Source organism: Talpa occidentalis, unplaced genomic scaffold (assembly GCF_014898055.3).
Source record: "Talpa occidentalis isolate TD23 unplaced genomic scaffold, MPIMG_talOcc4v2.1 talOcc4.5, whole genome shotgun sequence".
NCBI lineage: Eukaryota > Metazoa > Chordata > Mammalia > Eulipotyphla > Talpidae > Talpa > Talpa occidentalis.
In genome coordinates, this window is record NW_023604861.1 from 120,853,559 (window position 1) to 120,870,412 (window position 16,854).

Genomic DNA, 16,854 nt, shown 5'->3' on the forward strand with positions numbered 1-16,854 from the left:
ATTCACTGCAGCTGAATGTGGAAGAGAACAATCTGTACACATTTTAGATACTTGTAATCAGATGGTTTCCAGATGGACACATTCAATTACATGGAAGGGTTTTGACCTACTATGGCAACTCCATGTTCAAGTTGTAAATAATATACCAAAATAAGATCCCAAACTAGGAAGCATTTAAGTTAGGATATTTAATATTTAATATTTTTCACTTTGTGGAACAACTTTTTTGTTAAAGACCTATGTTTTCTTCTCCTGAAGATGCTGGTATTATATTCAGAAGAATCTTGTCAGAGACACTAATGCTCTGCAAAGAACTGGTTCCACATTTCTTTAAATGAGGTCACATTCCTATCATTCATTCACTTAGGGGTGAATTTAATGATGATGATGATGATGGAGAACATGATGAAGGAGGAAGTAGAGGAGCTCATTCTTTTGAGTGCTTTCTTTTTGAGTTACTGTGCTGGGCACTTTACCCATTGAACTTTGGGAGGCCAAACCCCTTTCCAGAAATACAGCAATAAATAAAATGTACCTAACTCTTGTTTCTTATTTTTACTAAAAATAATGTGAGGAGTCCCTATGAGATGAGTTCTGAGCTGGTTATTGACTTCTGTTGAGTATTTGGTACCATTAGTGACATGAGTAAATAAAAACCATGGTTCCTCCCAGAGGGGCCAGAATATAATCTTATGTGATAGAATATACACAAAGGAGGCTCCAAGAGAATGAAGATACTGCAGAGAGAGTCTCTGTGAAGTAAGAAAATGTGACTAGAAGGCACAGGCTAAGTGCTCATCTACCATTACTCTATACAGAGCATGAAAGCTGCCTTTCTCTGGATACACTGGGAAAGGATTTTAAAAATTGAATTCTAAGTTGTTATGTGAGAATGCAGCAAGAAGCACTAACATATTGAAAGAGTAACTCCAAAATCCATGCTCTCAGAGAAAGGTATTTGTCTGGTTGAACAAAAAAGGCCAATAATTATAGAATATCTATTAGATGTCAAATACTGTGCTTTAAGCTGCCGATGTAAAGAGTTACTTCTCAAGAACTCATATTCCCTTGCAGAATACAGATTATAAACTGGTTATTATAAAACAATGAGCCTATTAAGTCCACTGTCAGAGACATGTCCAAGGTATTAGAGGAGCACATAAATGGAACTGACTTTAACTTAAAGAGATATAGGAAGACTTCCTGAAGGAGGAGACATCTGGAGGCATTAATATATATGGGTCACAAAAGTAAAACAGAAAATACCAGCTAAATCCAGTGGTGTTGGACAGTGAAGTTGCTGGAAATAGCTGAGCATGATTCCAAATTTATGCATGGGATGGGTATCTGCAACCTACTGTCAAGAAACTCATTGTCATGTGAAAAAGTATAAAAACACATATGAGACATTATTTATAACAAAGGCTGATGACAGAGTAAAATGTTTGGGGTCAGATAGGGATGCACTGAGTTCTGAACTGTCTCTGGATTTAAAAAAAGGCACAGATAAATGAATGTTCAAATAAATAAAAGAAAGCATGGGGTCTGCATGATACTTTATCATTATCTTTATTATTATTCATTTTATTATCCAATTTCTCTTTGACAGAAATAAGCTTTAAAAGCTAAATTTCTTACACCATTTTGATGCTAACTTTTATATACATAGATTCAGGCTGGTTTAAAGTTGTAAAATTAATTATACACTTTTAAGTAAAGCTGTAATATGTTATCATCTGAGTGAAGACATTTTGCTCCTGTACAAAACCCAGTACGTTTATAGTAGTCTTTCATGGGACGATAAAGTCTCCAATTGAAATTACTTCTAAATCAAGGATTTGGAGGTAGACTTTATATTGGAACCTATTAAAAGTAAAGTATGAGAATCAAAAATTATGCTTTAATTTTCTGTACCCTTAGTTAAATATACACAGCTGGAGTCTCCTCCTAATGACTTTGTCAAATGGCTTTTCTAATGACATTATAGTTTTATTTCATATGTTTCACCAATAGCACATAGATTCTTCCTTTCTTTAAAAGGGAACCAAATCTGAAGAGGTGGTGATATCTCTAGTCCTCTCTTCTAAAACATGAACTAATTTCACCTTATACCTGAAAATAAGTCTCTGCATACCAAGGAAAGAGAAAATTGAACTGGTTCACCAGAAAATCAATAATGTAGTAGGTCCCACTTAGCTTCTCTAAGGTTGTTCACTTTCGTCATTTCTACCATGAAAGAGAATATGACTCTGCCTTCCTCGTGAGAATAAAAAAATTCATGTGAAAGAGATTTTAGTGTAAAAAAAAAGGAAGTCCTAAAATTGCTAAATGTTGCAAACCACATTTGTGAAGTGGTTATTCAAAATTTAAATTATATGCCCCCATTAGAACAAGATCATTAATGGATTAATGGCAGAAATATATATGGAGGATAAGGAGGTCAGAAGAGCTTGTCCAAAATGCTGAAAAGAAATTTTGGAATTCTCAAGAACCATGAGGTTGATAGACCTCATGCCATACTAGCCTTCAGAAATTGTGTAACTCGTGGTACATGAATCATGGATATTTTTTACTCATTAGTGGAACTAGGGAGATGAGAGAGAGAGAGAGAGGAGTAACTTTTCATATTCACTGTTAATACGTTACAGGAGGCAAAGAAATGGGAATGTGGCTTTTGTTGGTACAGTTATAGAAGAGGAGGAATTAATGAATTGTAACTAAACTGCTAGGAGTTTAAGAAAACATGGGTTGTCTTTTCTGGCCAAAATCAAAAGAAATAAACTCCACCAGTTCTCTATTGGCATTTTTCCTAACTTCCTACCCTTCATGGCCAAGTAGAATATGCTGACTCTATTCCATGCCCTCTCAGATCACCAAAAACAAGTTCTGTTCAATACTCCCTCCAGTTTCTATGTCCACATGTCACCAGAACTACTCTGGTAGAAATCGCCACATTGTGGCAGAAGTTGCACAAAAGCTCAGCAGTGAGTTTTTCTCTAAAATTATCTCAAATGATTTTCTTGGCAATTCTCCCCACCCCCCACTCCTTGCCTGGTTTTCCCTCTTGCACCTCTGGTCACCTTCTTGGTCTTGTGCACACTCTTCTCCTACCGCTTGGCCTCTCAATTGCTATGGGTCTAGAGGTCCCTATGTGGGTCTGTAGGTCTTTATGCCTGGCCTTGCCCCCTCACTTCAAGCTCCAGAGCAAACTCATCTGTAACCACAGCTCAAACAGCACTTCTATTTCATTGATTCTGCACCAAACAGGCCAGCTGCATGACATACTGAAGAGGACAGAGTGGGATCTCCATATAGATTGATACCATCCTACCGCTGCTACTTACTAGTATGTGACTTTGGGCAAGTTTTCTTTAACTTTTGGATAAGTTTTCATGCCTTATATTGCTAATGGAAATATAAAATAACACAGCCACTTTAAAAATTCTTCTATTCTTGGCAGTTCTTCAGAAATTTAAACATAACAGTTTAAATGGTTCAGCAAATTTACTCCTAGATACAGTCATGCTTCCTTTAACAACATTTCTGTCAACAATTGGCTAACTCATCTACCATGGTGGTCCCCATAGTTTAGACCACATAACCTAATTGTCTAGGTTACATGGTGTAGCAGGCTATACCATCTATGTTTGTGTAAGTATACACTACAATGGTTGCACAATGAACAAATCATCTCATGAAACATTTATCAGAATGTATCCCCATCAACATCCATGACTATATATATATATATATATATATATATATATATATCCCCAGGAGAATTGAAAACTTATGTCCACACAAAAATGTGCATACAAATGTTTATAGCAGTATTATTTATAACAGTCAAAAAATTGGAAAACAACCCAAATGTCCTTAAGCAATTGGAAATACATTTATACAATGGGATAGTATTCAGTCATTAAAAAGGAACGAAGTACTGATGCATGCTATAACATGGATATGCCTTGAAAACATTGTACTAAGTGAACAAAGTCAAAAACACAAAAGGTGAAGTATTGTATCATTCTGTTTATATGAAATGCAGAGAACAGGCAAGTCCATGGGGACAGAAAATAAATTGGCATTTGTGGAACTGAGGGAAAGGAAGAATAGGTGGTGACTCTAATGAGTTCAGGGTTTCTTTTGGAGGTGATAAAAATATTCTGGAATTGATAATGGTAGTTGTACAATTTTATGAATGTACTAAAAAAACACTGACTTGTACACTTTTTTAAAAGATTTTTTATTTACTTTTGTGTAGAAGAACGGGGGTATAGACCAGAGGTATGGGGGATGAGAGGATTCACCAGAGACAGAGTAGGGAGCAGAACAGGCGGATCTACTGAAATACAAGGGGACCAGGAGGAGAGGTAGGAGAGGTCTGCTGCGCCATATGTGGGTTACCTCCCTGGCTGGGTCTCCAACTCAGGCCTTTGCAACGGTAACACTGAGACTTAACCCATAGGCCACCAGGGAGGCCTTGAATTGTACACCTTCGAAGGGAAGATTCTCATGGTGTATGAATTATATCTCAATTTTTAAAAATTTGTTAATTAATATATATATCCTCTTCACTTCCCTATACTGATATATCTCCTATCTATATTTCCTTCCTTGACTTATGGCTTACCCTGTCTCCCAGTATTCCAAGCCAGAAACTCGGAACTTACTCTAGATTTCCCAGAACCTTATTTCACCATCTCCACATTTTTATTCATCAGTTACAATAATTTTTGGACAAATATTTATCAAGCATATAAGATAAGTACATAAATGGATACAAAAACACTTACCTGTCCTTAAAGAGGTTAATGACCAGGAGATCACAGCAAATACTTAAAGAAATGGCAGTATTATCTTGTGTTGCAGTGAGTCATGAATGGGATCCAAGTGTTGAAACTGCATCCATTCTTCTGCCGAATGGAAAAAATGCATGTTAGCCTATTAATATCCCTAGGAACAATGCTTGGGAGTAGATACTGCACAAAAACATTTCCACCAAAAATCTTTCTGATGGATCTGCTAGTCATAATAAGGATACCAAAGAGCCAAATTAGTAAGTGAAACTGAGTAGGGCACTAAAATTAGAACAAGAACCACATTGGCTTCTGTGGTAATTTGTGGGGATTTCACAAGTCTACATGTTCACACAGTTTTAAATCCTTTCCAGTCTTCATCTCATTATATCTCATCTCCAGTGACTTCAACACATGCTTCTAATCCTAGTCTGAGAAACAGGGTATGTATGTATTTAATTACCTCAGCACTCTTTAAATATTAATCACATAAAACCTGAAGGTATTCAAGCAATTCAGTAAAAAAGATACTTCCTTACTACCAAATGCAACTCAAATTAATTATTGTATTTTTCAACAGAAAACTACAAATAAAAATCCCTTTATTGATGTATTACTACATAAAATGTGGTAGTACCTGGTTTGGGAGATAAAGGCAAAGACCACTATAAAAACATCAAAGACTGAGAAAAAAGATAGAAAATCTGAAGCAGTAGCTATGCTAAAAAAATCAATACTTAATATGCAAGATGTTTTGCCTTCATGCATCTAAGGCAATGTGAAAGGGGCCCATGTTTTGTAAAAGATTTTTTTTGTTTTTCAGATAAAACATCTAATTTTGCTTTTTGAGTATAAAGGAGTCTTTCCTGTGGTAGTGTCAGACTACGGGTGCCAAATATCTATTTTTTAACTTGAAAATTCCCTGTATTACCTGAATATAAATGTCCACATTTTTATTGTATATGGAGCAATCTGAATTATTGCAAAGAATTTTTTATTGAGGAAATTAGTATTCACAGCAAGATAGCTGTGTAGATGCCAAATGCTTGACATCAGTGACAACTCACATAGGTATGCTTTTGGGTCCTGACGCAAAATCATACTTTCCACAATAGCCCAACAATATTGACTCTGATGCCCAGCAACTAAATTCCAAAGTACAGTATCTATTTAAATGTTATAACTATTGTTGTCAAATGACCTTTAACTTTTAATATTTTTCCCTTTATTTGGGAAAGCCTATTTAAATACATACAAAAAAAAATAATCTACACACCTTAGTTTTTTCTCCAAATTGAAGATGGTACAAGTGAAAATAGGGTTTTCCTCCTTCTGCCTCCACATGGTATAAAATGGTGATATCTTGGACAAATCTATTACATAGATGTATTAGGAAGTAGGGGTGGAGGGGGATAGGGTTTAGGCCAACACAGGATTGTCTCTCACAAAATTTAAGAAACTTTTGAATTAGCTGAAAAAAATAAACAAGTCTGGACTTTCACTTTTTAAAATCCAGATTCTTGAGGGAAAATCAAATCTGCCGGGTTTAGGGCAGCATCTGTGTGTGGCAACATCTGGTTGGAACTGAGTAGCAACTGCCAGCCCCCCCTTACATCTCCAAACTTAGACCAACTGTTACTAACATTTATCATCTCACGACATGCCTTTTTCTTAGTAGATTTAGGAAGTGAAATATCACTTGTTGGCATCAGAGAATTTTCCTTCTCCCTAGCCCACTTTACTCATTGTGTCTTCCTGAACTGCTTTTTGCAGACATTGCATGGGGAGCCCCTGTCTCAGACACAAAGCTGCCCACTGATATCACAGAGCTAAGCAAAAACTAAGGAGGACTCTCCAAGGTGCATGCAGATCTTCAGAATGTTACTATTTGTGGTATGAATAAGGAAGAATCACAAAGCAGTTACTCTGTCTGCTAAAACCTTCTGGCATATTCTCCTTCAAAAGGCAGATTTCAACTTGTTCCTAAGCAAGAACTTAAGTTTGGGGATGACTATAGCACTAGTCAAACTTGGTAAGGCTAATACATTATTATTTACTTCCATTTATTATGAGCTTCAAATGTCTAGATTTCCTCCAAGATTTGCAATTTCCGCAGATTTCTATTTTTCTTTTACAGAAAAGTCCTTATAATCAACAAAATAGGTGTTTACTGTAGTTCGCAAAGAGCATAGTGCTTGGTGCCAATGCACTCTCAACACTTTACTTTGGGGAGACTAGAAAGATTAGGGGCAAATAAAATATACCCTGGGCTATCCTAAAAAAATGTGTACCTACTCATGTTTATAGGCAGATAATTTTCAGATTTTACACACTAAAGTAACTAGTTTCACTGTCTCCTACTTCCTCTCTATGTTGCTTTGGATTTGTTGACTACAACTGGTGACAGCTGACTTCTCCATGTCAGATTTGAGTAAATCATAGGTACTCATCACTGGGACCTCAGGATAATTTCCTGTGGGTAATTTCCAGCACTTAGATAAATGACTCATTTGGATAATTAGCAACTATACAAGTTGAGCTGGTATTCTTCCTTTGTTGTTGTCTATTCCCCTAAAAAGAGAATCCAGAAACCAGGGGAGGGCTATTTACTGGTCATTGCAGCTGCAAGGACTGGTCTCTAAACACCTGGTTTCATGATCTTGCACATTCAAGTCTTCTGAAGATGCTTTTTGCCTAGATGCTTTTTGGCACAGAAACTGTTGTTCTAGAAGTTTTAAACACAGAAATCCAGGAGAAAGAGGACATTTCCATTTTTTTAAAGGATCTTTTACCAGACTAACAACCTCATTTTATAAAGGAGAACTCCCAGAAGTTACATAATTTGTCCATTTTTAAACAGAAAAGGGAACTATTCCATCACAGTGGGCTCATAGGGCGCTCTGTAGGACATAAAGGTTCACATATCTAAAGGCTGACTTTAAACTAATGCATCTGCTTTAAAAGTATGAATTTTCTAAGGTAAAGTGGCCCTTTTGCCATTGAGATGTGAAGAAATGCAGCAGCCATATTGTCAGTCATGAAATTTCTGCTCACTAATGTGATTTAAATGACTTAGCAAAAACTTTTGCACACAATCATCCCCTTATGGCAAAACAATTATTGTATTATTGCCTAAAATGAGAGTAAAGATTTGAGTGAAAAGCTAAAATCCCTAGTTCCTGGGTACTGGGTATCTAATGCAGATGGGCAAAGATGTGCTAGTAAAGGTGACCTTGAGAAAGTGCAGCTTGGAGGTCAAAATTGCCGAATCCCATTTCTGAATGCTGTCTGTTCTTTTACACCTGTCACACGGAACCCCACATATTATGTTGGTTACCCTTCATCATTCAGACTTTGTTTTCACTTTCTAAGTTTCAAAGAAAATACATGAACATGCTCCCCTCTCCCAATACAAATTAATGCTCATGGACCCACTAGGCTTTGAGATTCTGCTCTCCCAGAATCTGCAAATTACAACTCCCATTGTCCTTGTCTTCAAATTTCACCCAATTCAAACAGCAGCAGCTTTTGCAAGAGAGATAAGAATGGACAAAATAGATTTTTAAGGAATGAATGCTTCTCGCATTCCTAGCAGTTTGTTTCAGCATTCAGTAGCTCCAATCTTACCTGTGAGGAGCGACTTCCATAAAATGGGATTATTGTGTTCATTAGGCTATCCGCCTCCTATTGAATGGGTGAAAGAAATCCGAGGAGGCCCCTGGATTCCAATGGATGCCCTGCCCAGTGAAATAAAGAAAAGCCTAGACAAGAAGTCCAAGCCCAGCACAAACACTTCCTCCTTCCGCATGCCCTTCATGATGTGGGGTGGGCAGGGGGAGGCAGAAAGAGAGCACCAGGCATACCCTTTCAGCTGGTGCTGTCCCATCATCCCAGGCTCCCATACACCCCCAGAGAAGTCCGTCTACATAGAGAACATGGCTCACTAGGGAATTCTCCTCAGACCTACTCTTTCATGGATAAATAACCATGAGCACAGGTACTTTAGGGGCCAGAGCATTTTCAAAGTTAGAGACTAGTATCAGTCTTCTTGGACTGCTATAACAAAATAACAAAGACTGAGTGACTTAAATAACAGAAAAATTTTTCTCGTAGTTCTAGAAGCTGGGAAATCTAGGATCAGAGTACTGCTTGATTTGGTTCCTGGTAAGAAAACTCTTCCTGGCTTGCATACTTGCTGTATTCTCACATGTTGGAGAAAGAGAGTTCTGGAATCTCTTACTCTTATAAGGGAACCAAATCTATTGGATTAAGACCACAGCTTTATAATTTCATTTAACCGAATTTCCTTCTTTTAGGCTCTGTTTACAAATATAGTCGTATTGGGAGTTAGAGTTTCAACATACAATTCTGCCCATACCAAAGATTTGAATCAGAGACCAAGATGCAGAAACATGTGAAAGCTCATGACATCAAATTTTATGTGTTTGCACCCATAGCTTCTTTCTGGGGAGAGCCATCCTCAGGGTTAAAAAGACTCCAAACCCAGCAGTGGGGGAGACTTCTTTACAAAATGGGATCATTATGTTTAGGAAGATAACTGACTCTTATTAAACTCTTAAAATAAATCCAAGGAGGCTCACTTATTTGGATGGATGACCTACCCCCGGTCTCAGAGGGATATGTAAACCTCTATTCATTCAAATACTCAAAAACTTACTGCTCCAGAGAATTTCAGAAAAGAAGAGAAATCAATATTCCCTGAGGTTCTACCATCTGATATATTTTTATTCCTAAAAATTGATAGACTTGAAACAAATGCCACCATTCCATATTCTCACCCTCAGCTTTTTAGATTCAGCAAAGTTTAAGGTACTGCAATTTTCACCTCTTCCAAGAGTCCATTCACAACCTCTGACTCAACATCCAATTAAAAAATATAAGGGTTTTCTTTTTGCAGCAGCATCTATGACCCTCTCAAGAGTTAGAGATACTATGCCTTACTCCTCTCCCATGAAGATGCTTCCTTCACCACTTCATTCATCTTCATTACCCTTCAGTACCTTGGCCAGATGCCATCAGTGTGACCCAACAGCTTCAAATGGCACTTCCCACACAGGTCAGGGCAGCCTAGAAGAGAGCTCTGAGCCTGCATAGACAGTGATACAATTCTCAACCCTTCACAAAAACACTGTCAAATTGTGTTCTTCAAATAGGGTTTATAATGATGGAGACTGATGACATTTTATTGGCTTGCAAACCACAAGAGTTTAGACATTAGTGCAATACAGTTCTCAGACTGACTTAATTGATGCTATGATAGAGAATTACATGATAAATTATTTTGGTAATTGGTAGGTAAATGTCTCTTTGAAGAGATGAAGTTAATAAGAGATATGAGACAATGAAAGGCTCAAAAAATGACTGGATCATAATTCCTTTTACTGAGAGATTAGCAAGATGGAAAGAGTGGGTATACTGAAAGAAAAGCAGAGTTGTGCTAAGGTTATGTGAGGTTGAAATTCCCCTTTGCTGGACTCAAGATGCAGTTGTTTATATAAATACGGTGCTTCAAGGAAAGATCTGGGATAGAATTTAAAATCATGACTAATCCCCAGGTGAACAGCATTGAAGGACCACAGGAATGGTTCATATGACTTAGGAAGAAAGCATAAAGAGAAAAGACAAGGGAAGCTAACCTTAAGCCTTGAGAAGTCCAACATCTAGAGGTTGATGAAGCAGCAAAGTATTTTGAGGAGGAGTTGTTGGACAGGCAGAGGAAAATGTAAAATGATGTCGTGCAGTGAGGTCAAGGGAAGATGTGCTCATGGAAGTTGAAACTGACAGTGATGTTCAGTGCTACCAAGGTCAAATAAGTAAAGGATGGCAAACTATCTACTTTATTAAAATGGTGCCACACAGAGCTCACTGTTAACCTTAGGAGAAGCAGCATTTGTGGAGCTGAGGGCAGAAGTTGAAGAGTGAATGGGAGATAAAGAAATAAGGACAGCCTATGTTATAAACAAATTGTCTAAGATAGAAATGAAATGAAATTGGCAGAGGATCTTGGGAGCAAGGAATGTTTTTGTAAGATGAGATTTGCTGAAACATGCCTATATACTGATGGTCTAGTAGAGAGGAAGAAAGCAGTTAAAGACTTAAAAGAAGGAGGAAATAATCAAAGAGGAGGGGATGGCAACCAATTTTAATAAGAATGAAGAAGGGAGAATGTGGCTGCAAACACAGAGGATATATAAATAATAAGGGGAAGAAGGAGAATAGCATAAATCAGACATATAATCATCAAGTCAGCGGCAGGAGCTAGTCTAATCCACTGCTCGTGTTATCTTCAGTTCTCCTCCTGAGTTTTCAGAGCAAAAGGAAGAGAGAAATGAGGTCCCCAAGTCCCAAAAGAATCCCAGGATGAATCCTCCAAGGGCCTTGTACCCAAGATTCTTTTCCCCTCTGATAAATAATGTGACCCTAATTCCTCTCAATAATTTTATGCTAATTAAATGTATGTATTCTTGCTTGCCAACATTTGATACTTTTGGACACCAAAGAGGGCTGTCAACTTGTGAATTATTCAATCAGACCCTTGTGGACCTTTTCCTGAAAGACCATTCATTTTATATCTAATTTTGCCCTGGTACAGCATTTCATTGTATTTATTGGGTCATCATTACTTACTGTTCAACAAGGGTTATGAGAAGAAATGGCACATGTAAATCATCTATTGTGTTTTGAAGGCATATTAGGGGCAGGTTCTCAACTTTGGCACTATTGATATTTCTGCTGGATAATTCTTTGCTATGGGGGTCCATCCTGTGTGTTGTAGGATGTTTGGCAGCATCCTTGACCTCTCTCTACTAGATGCCTGTAGTACTCTCTTTAACCCTTAGTAGGGGCAACCAAAAAAACAACTCTAGATATTGCCAATTTACCCAAAGAGTAAATTGCCCCCAGTTAAGAACCACTGATATAGACTAATTTCATAACATCACAATGGAAACTGAAATATGTCAATCAAACACCCATTCTTTTTCTAGTATCAGAATGCTTTTTATGGAGACAAAAATACAGCTATTTGACTGAATTTTTCAGTTTTCAAATGAATACAACTTATCTTCATCAACAATAAGCATTTAAACAAATTCATCAGCTAGATACCTTAGTTTGGTTTTCTGTTCTCAAATCAATGGGCAGGATTTAACATGTCATAATTTAATATAGTTTAAAACATTTCAAAGCATTCTAAGTCTAAAGTTATCCCTCACTCTACTAGCTGGCCTGTTTGGGGCTTGTTTTATCCCTGTGTTAAACATTTTCAGTTGTATTTTCTTTTTGCTATTGAATGTAAATTGCTTTAATCCTTTTTGGAGGATGTCAGAGGCTAAATATTTATGAACACAGCTTTTTTCTTTCAATACTGGAATAAAGAGTTCTTTTTTTTAAAGATTTATTTATTTATGTATACAAGCCCTGGGTACAGTCAGAAGTGGGGGAGGGTGACAGAATTCACCAGAGCCAGAGCAGGGAACAGAACAGGCAGACTCATGAAACACACTGCTGAGGGAGCAGCGGGCACAGCAGGAGAGGTCTGCGTGCCATGTGGGACCCTTTCTGGCGGCGGGGGATTGAACCGCTGCTGTGGAGGCTGCGGAGGCTGCAGGCAGCTTTGCAGCCCAGCGCTCAAGCGCTGAGCCACCGGGTGGGCCCTAAAGAGTTCTCTTTTATGAGAACATTTTACCACCTTTTCCATCACTCAACTAATGGCGCCTTTTGAGTAATCTCAGAAGGATACTGGATAGAATGCATTGCCCTAGGAGAGCTTTTACTTTTAAATCATCTACTACATTGAATTGTTACTCTGCAGAGTTGTTACAGGGAGTGATGCTCAGGGTGAAACTTAGAGGTAATTTGTTCTCCTACAAGCTCCTTCACTTGCTGGCAGACAGCTCCTGCTTCTGGGCGTCAGTTTCTTCATATTCAAATTCACTTAATAAGTACTGAAATCTTTTCCAGGTCAGCACTTGACAAACCTTAAGGCTATTTTGTGGTAGGGTGTGGCTGCACCACAAGACAACAACTTTGAGGAGCAAGTGGTTCTCAAACAACTTCTCATTTTCAAAATAACCCCAAAACAGTCACAAGTTGTATCACTCCTTTTTGAACCATAGCCTTTCCTTTTGGCAAAATAAGTGTATAAGGTTAATCTTATTAATGTAAAATATAAATTATGCATAAATAAATATTTAGCTCTGGTAAATAACGTGTTTGATGAAGCATGTACAAATGAAGAGTATTGCTGATTGCAACTTTTTTTTTTAAATAAAAAGATGGACCAAGGGATGAACAAAGGAATGAGATGTGTGGAAAAGCAAATATAGTAAAATTGCTTATAGTAAAATTGAATTGACTGTCTCATCTCTATATAGATATTCATGACAAATTATTTCAACTTTTTTGTTTGTGTGGACATTTTCATCATAGAAAATGAAAAAAAAAATTCCCCCATTATTTTAAATTCACCTCTTTCAAATCTTCAGTGTTTGGGAATTTCCCGAATAACTAAGATTCATTAATCTTATAACTATTAGACATGTGTAAGTGATGAGAGCTCAGTGAGCAGTCTGTCCAAATGTCTCCTCTATCCCTTTGAATACTTTAGATGCTATTCCCTGGATGCTTTCCAGTTTTGTCAGTGACTTTCTAACAATCAAGGTGCAACAATCAAAATTCTTCTGAATCTTCTATGTTTCAAAAATTTGTAAGGGTAACAGGAAGTTATTTTGGGGTTTGTTTCCAATAGTCTTTAGCTAATGAAGACCTGGGTTAAATTGCTTGTCAAGGAATCCCTACACCACATCAGTTAATGGCATATCACAGATGCCATTATGCAGTTATGCAAGTTGTTGCGTAATTGCATATGCTGATTCATATGCTAATTACACAAGTTAAACCTTCCAGACGTTCCTCAGCTCCCTCCTTTTCATCATCAACATATCTAATTGATCTCAAGAACTATTGGTTTTACTTTTTAAATATTCTGATACTTCTCCCATCCTCTCCATTACCATAGGATTGGCTCCAATCCATGTGGGGTATCTTCAGTCAGTCTTTGGCATTTTCTCTCTCCCATCTGTTTTCCTCACTGTCTCCAGAGTTTCCTTTCCAGACTGCAAACACATGTGCATCACACTTCGTCTTAACAATCTTCAATAATAGTTAGGAATTATAGGTAATTATTTTAGATGCATTAACTATGGATTTTTAAAAAGTAACCTTATCTTTTAGAAATTTATATGAAAGTATTTACAAATGGAGTGATGTGATCCTGAGATTTGCCCAAAAACTAATAAGGAAAACAGAAAACATGGGTAGGGGTATAAATAAGACCAGACTGATCACTGAAAAGTATTAAAGTTGGCTAATGAATACGTGGGGTTTATTTGCTTACTTTCATATATGCTAGAAATTTTTAAGATGATTTTTAAATTTTATATCATTCTCCAAAATATCTGTTTCAGAAGGGCAAACACTACTTTTAATCCTGGAAGCACCATAGGAATTGAGCCTTTTCTCGAGTCCCTTCATCAACATGGAGTGAATTCTTTCAAAATACAGACCTTTTCTTCTTGAACAATGACTGCTTATCATTTTATACCCAGTTCAAATAGTATCAATCCTACAGGACCTTCCCTGACTCATCATAATATAGACTTCTCTTTCCACAGACTTCCATAGAACTCTGCATAAATCTCTTTTATAGGGCAAATATCTGTGCATTGTAATATTTTTAAAGTATTGATCTGTTCATATATAAACATTCTGTAGTGTGAAGAAAGTCTATTCATATTTGTGTCATGAAGCATAAAGCGTATATATTTAAATATTTGCCAAATGAATTGAATGAATATATATTTTGGATTTTTCTTTTACTTTATCTAAATGTAAGTTCTAGCCTCCACATAAGGGGTCCCATATGCTAGACAGTACTTACAGAAGTTTTAGTAACTTTTGGTTAAGCAAAATTTCCAAATCTAAGTATTAAAACAAAATTTTTTAGCACACTAACTTCTATAAGCTGCATGTGAGATTGTATTCCGAGTTGCTGTAGAATGTTTGCATGACACATTTCTCACTTATCCTTACAGTTGAAAAAAGATAAAGCCTCACTATTCAGTTATTCTTATACAATAACACTAGCACCACTGACTTAAGTCAACCATAGTTCCTGCGGTTCCCAAAGAGAAATTAGAAGTAGTATTTCTTCTGAAACATAGAGAATTAAAATAGCATGTGATAAGTTCCACTGGTCCTGCTTCAAGGTCTAGTTGGTCCTTTAATCTATCTGTAACCATGGCCCCAAGAAACAACTTATGGAGTGAATGTGATTACCCATCTTGGTGCCAACATTATGTCAATTCTTGTTAAAACCCAATATAATTTATTTTATTAAAGATTTATTTATTTATGCATACAAGAGCTGGGGTATAGGACAGAGGTATGGGGGTGAGAGGATTCACCAGAGACAAGGTGGGGAACAGAACAGGCAGACTGACTGAAACAGACTGCTGAGGGGAGCCGCGGGAGAGACAGGAGAGGTCTGCTGCGCCATGTGGGTTGCTCCCTGGCCAGCCAGGGATTGAACTCGTGCTGCAGAGGCTGAGGATTGCTTCATAATGCTGTCCTTAACCCCTTGCACCACCAGGTAGGCTCAAAAGCCAATATATATATATATTTTTTTTGTCAAATGAATATATTTTATTTTTTTTCTGTTTAATCTCATTTTCTTTTTTTATTATTTAAATTTTATTTTTATATTCCCCATACAATTACAACCCCCTTATTTTGACCCCAACCCTTTCCCCGCCCCCCACCCCCATCCCCCATAGTGTGTCTCTGGTTCATAGTTGTTTGTTGATTTTGATATTTTCCTTCTTATAGTTATTCATTTTCCTGGTCCCTTATTTAAGTTTTCTAGATTCCTGCTAAGAGTGAGACCATCCGGTATTTTTCTTTTTCTTTTTGGCTTATTTCGCTGAGCATGATCCCTTCCAGCTCCATCCATGTTGCTGCAAATTGCATGTGTTTATCTTTTTTGAATGCTGAGTAATATTCCACGGTGTATATGTACCACATCTTCTTGATCCAGTCATCTGTTTTGGGGCATTTGGGTTGTTTCCAAAGCTTAGCTATTGTAAACAGTGCTGCTATAAACATAGGGGTGCAGGTGCTCTTTGGAATTGATGTTTCTGTGTCCTTTGGATAAATACCTAGGAGTGGAATTGCTGGATCATATGGAAGCTCTATGTTTAGTAGGTCCAGAAATCTCCACACAGCTCTCCATAGTGGTTGGACCAGTTTGCACTCCCACCAACAGTGCAGGAGAGTTCCTTTTTCTCCACAACCTCACCAACATTTGTTGTTGCTAGTTTTTATAATATGTGCCATTCTCACTGGTGTAAGATGGTATCTCATGGTAGTTTTGATTTGCATTTCCCTGATTACAAGTGATGTTGAACATTTTTTCATATGCCTGTTGGCCATTTACATTTCCTCTTCAGAGAAGTTTCTTTTTAGCTCTTCTGCTCATTTTTTGACAGGATTATTTTCTTTGTTGTTGTTGAGTCTCGTCAGCTCTTTGCAGATTTTTGTGATCAGTCATTATCATTAGTGTTGTGTGCAAAAATGTTCTCCCAGTTGGCAGGGTTTCTCTTTGTTTTGGTTATTGTCTATTTTGCTGTGCAGAAGCTCTTTAATTTGATGTAGTCCCAGCTGTTTATCTTTGCCTTCACTATCACTGCTTTGGGTGATGTGTCTGTAAAGATGTCTTTGATGTGCATATCATGTAGTGTTTTGCCTATATTTCCTTCTATGTATTTTATGGTTTCAGGTCTTATGTCTAGTTCTTTAATCCATTTTGAGTTGTTTTTTGTGCATGGTGTTAGGTAGTAGTCAAGCTTCATTCTTTTGCATGTAGCGACCCAGTTTTCCCAGCACCATTTATTGAACAAACTTCTTTGCTCCAATGCATATTCTTTGCTCCTTTGTCAAAGATTAGTTGACCATAAATCTGTGGGTTTATTTCTGG

At 37.2% G+C, this 16,854-nt stretch overlaps 1 protein-coding gene across 1 annotated transcript in view; it reads right to left on the reverse strand.

Moving 5' to 3' along the window:
• Positions 1–16,854, reverse strand: part of RASGRP3 (RAS guanyl releasing protein 3) — a 100,231-nt gene that overhangs the window by 49,728 nt on the left and 33,649 nt on the right. Inside the window, exon 2 of the mRNA XM_037528247.2 lies at positions 4,797–4,916. The gene's annotated coding sequence lies outside the window, so the exon portion shown is untranslated. The remainder of the gene's footprint in view (positions 1–4,796; positions 4,917–16,854) is intronic.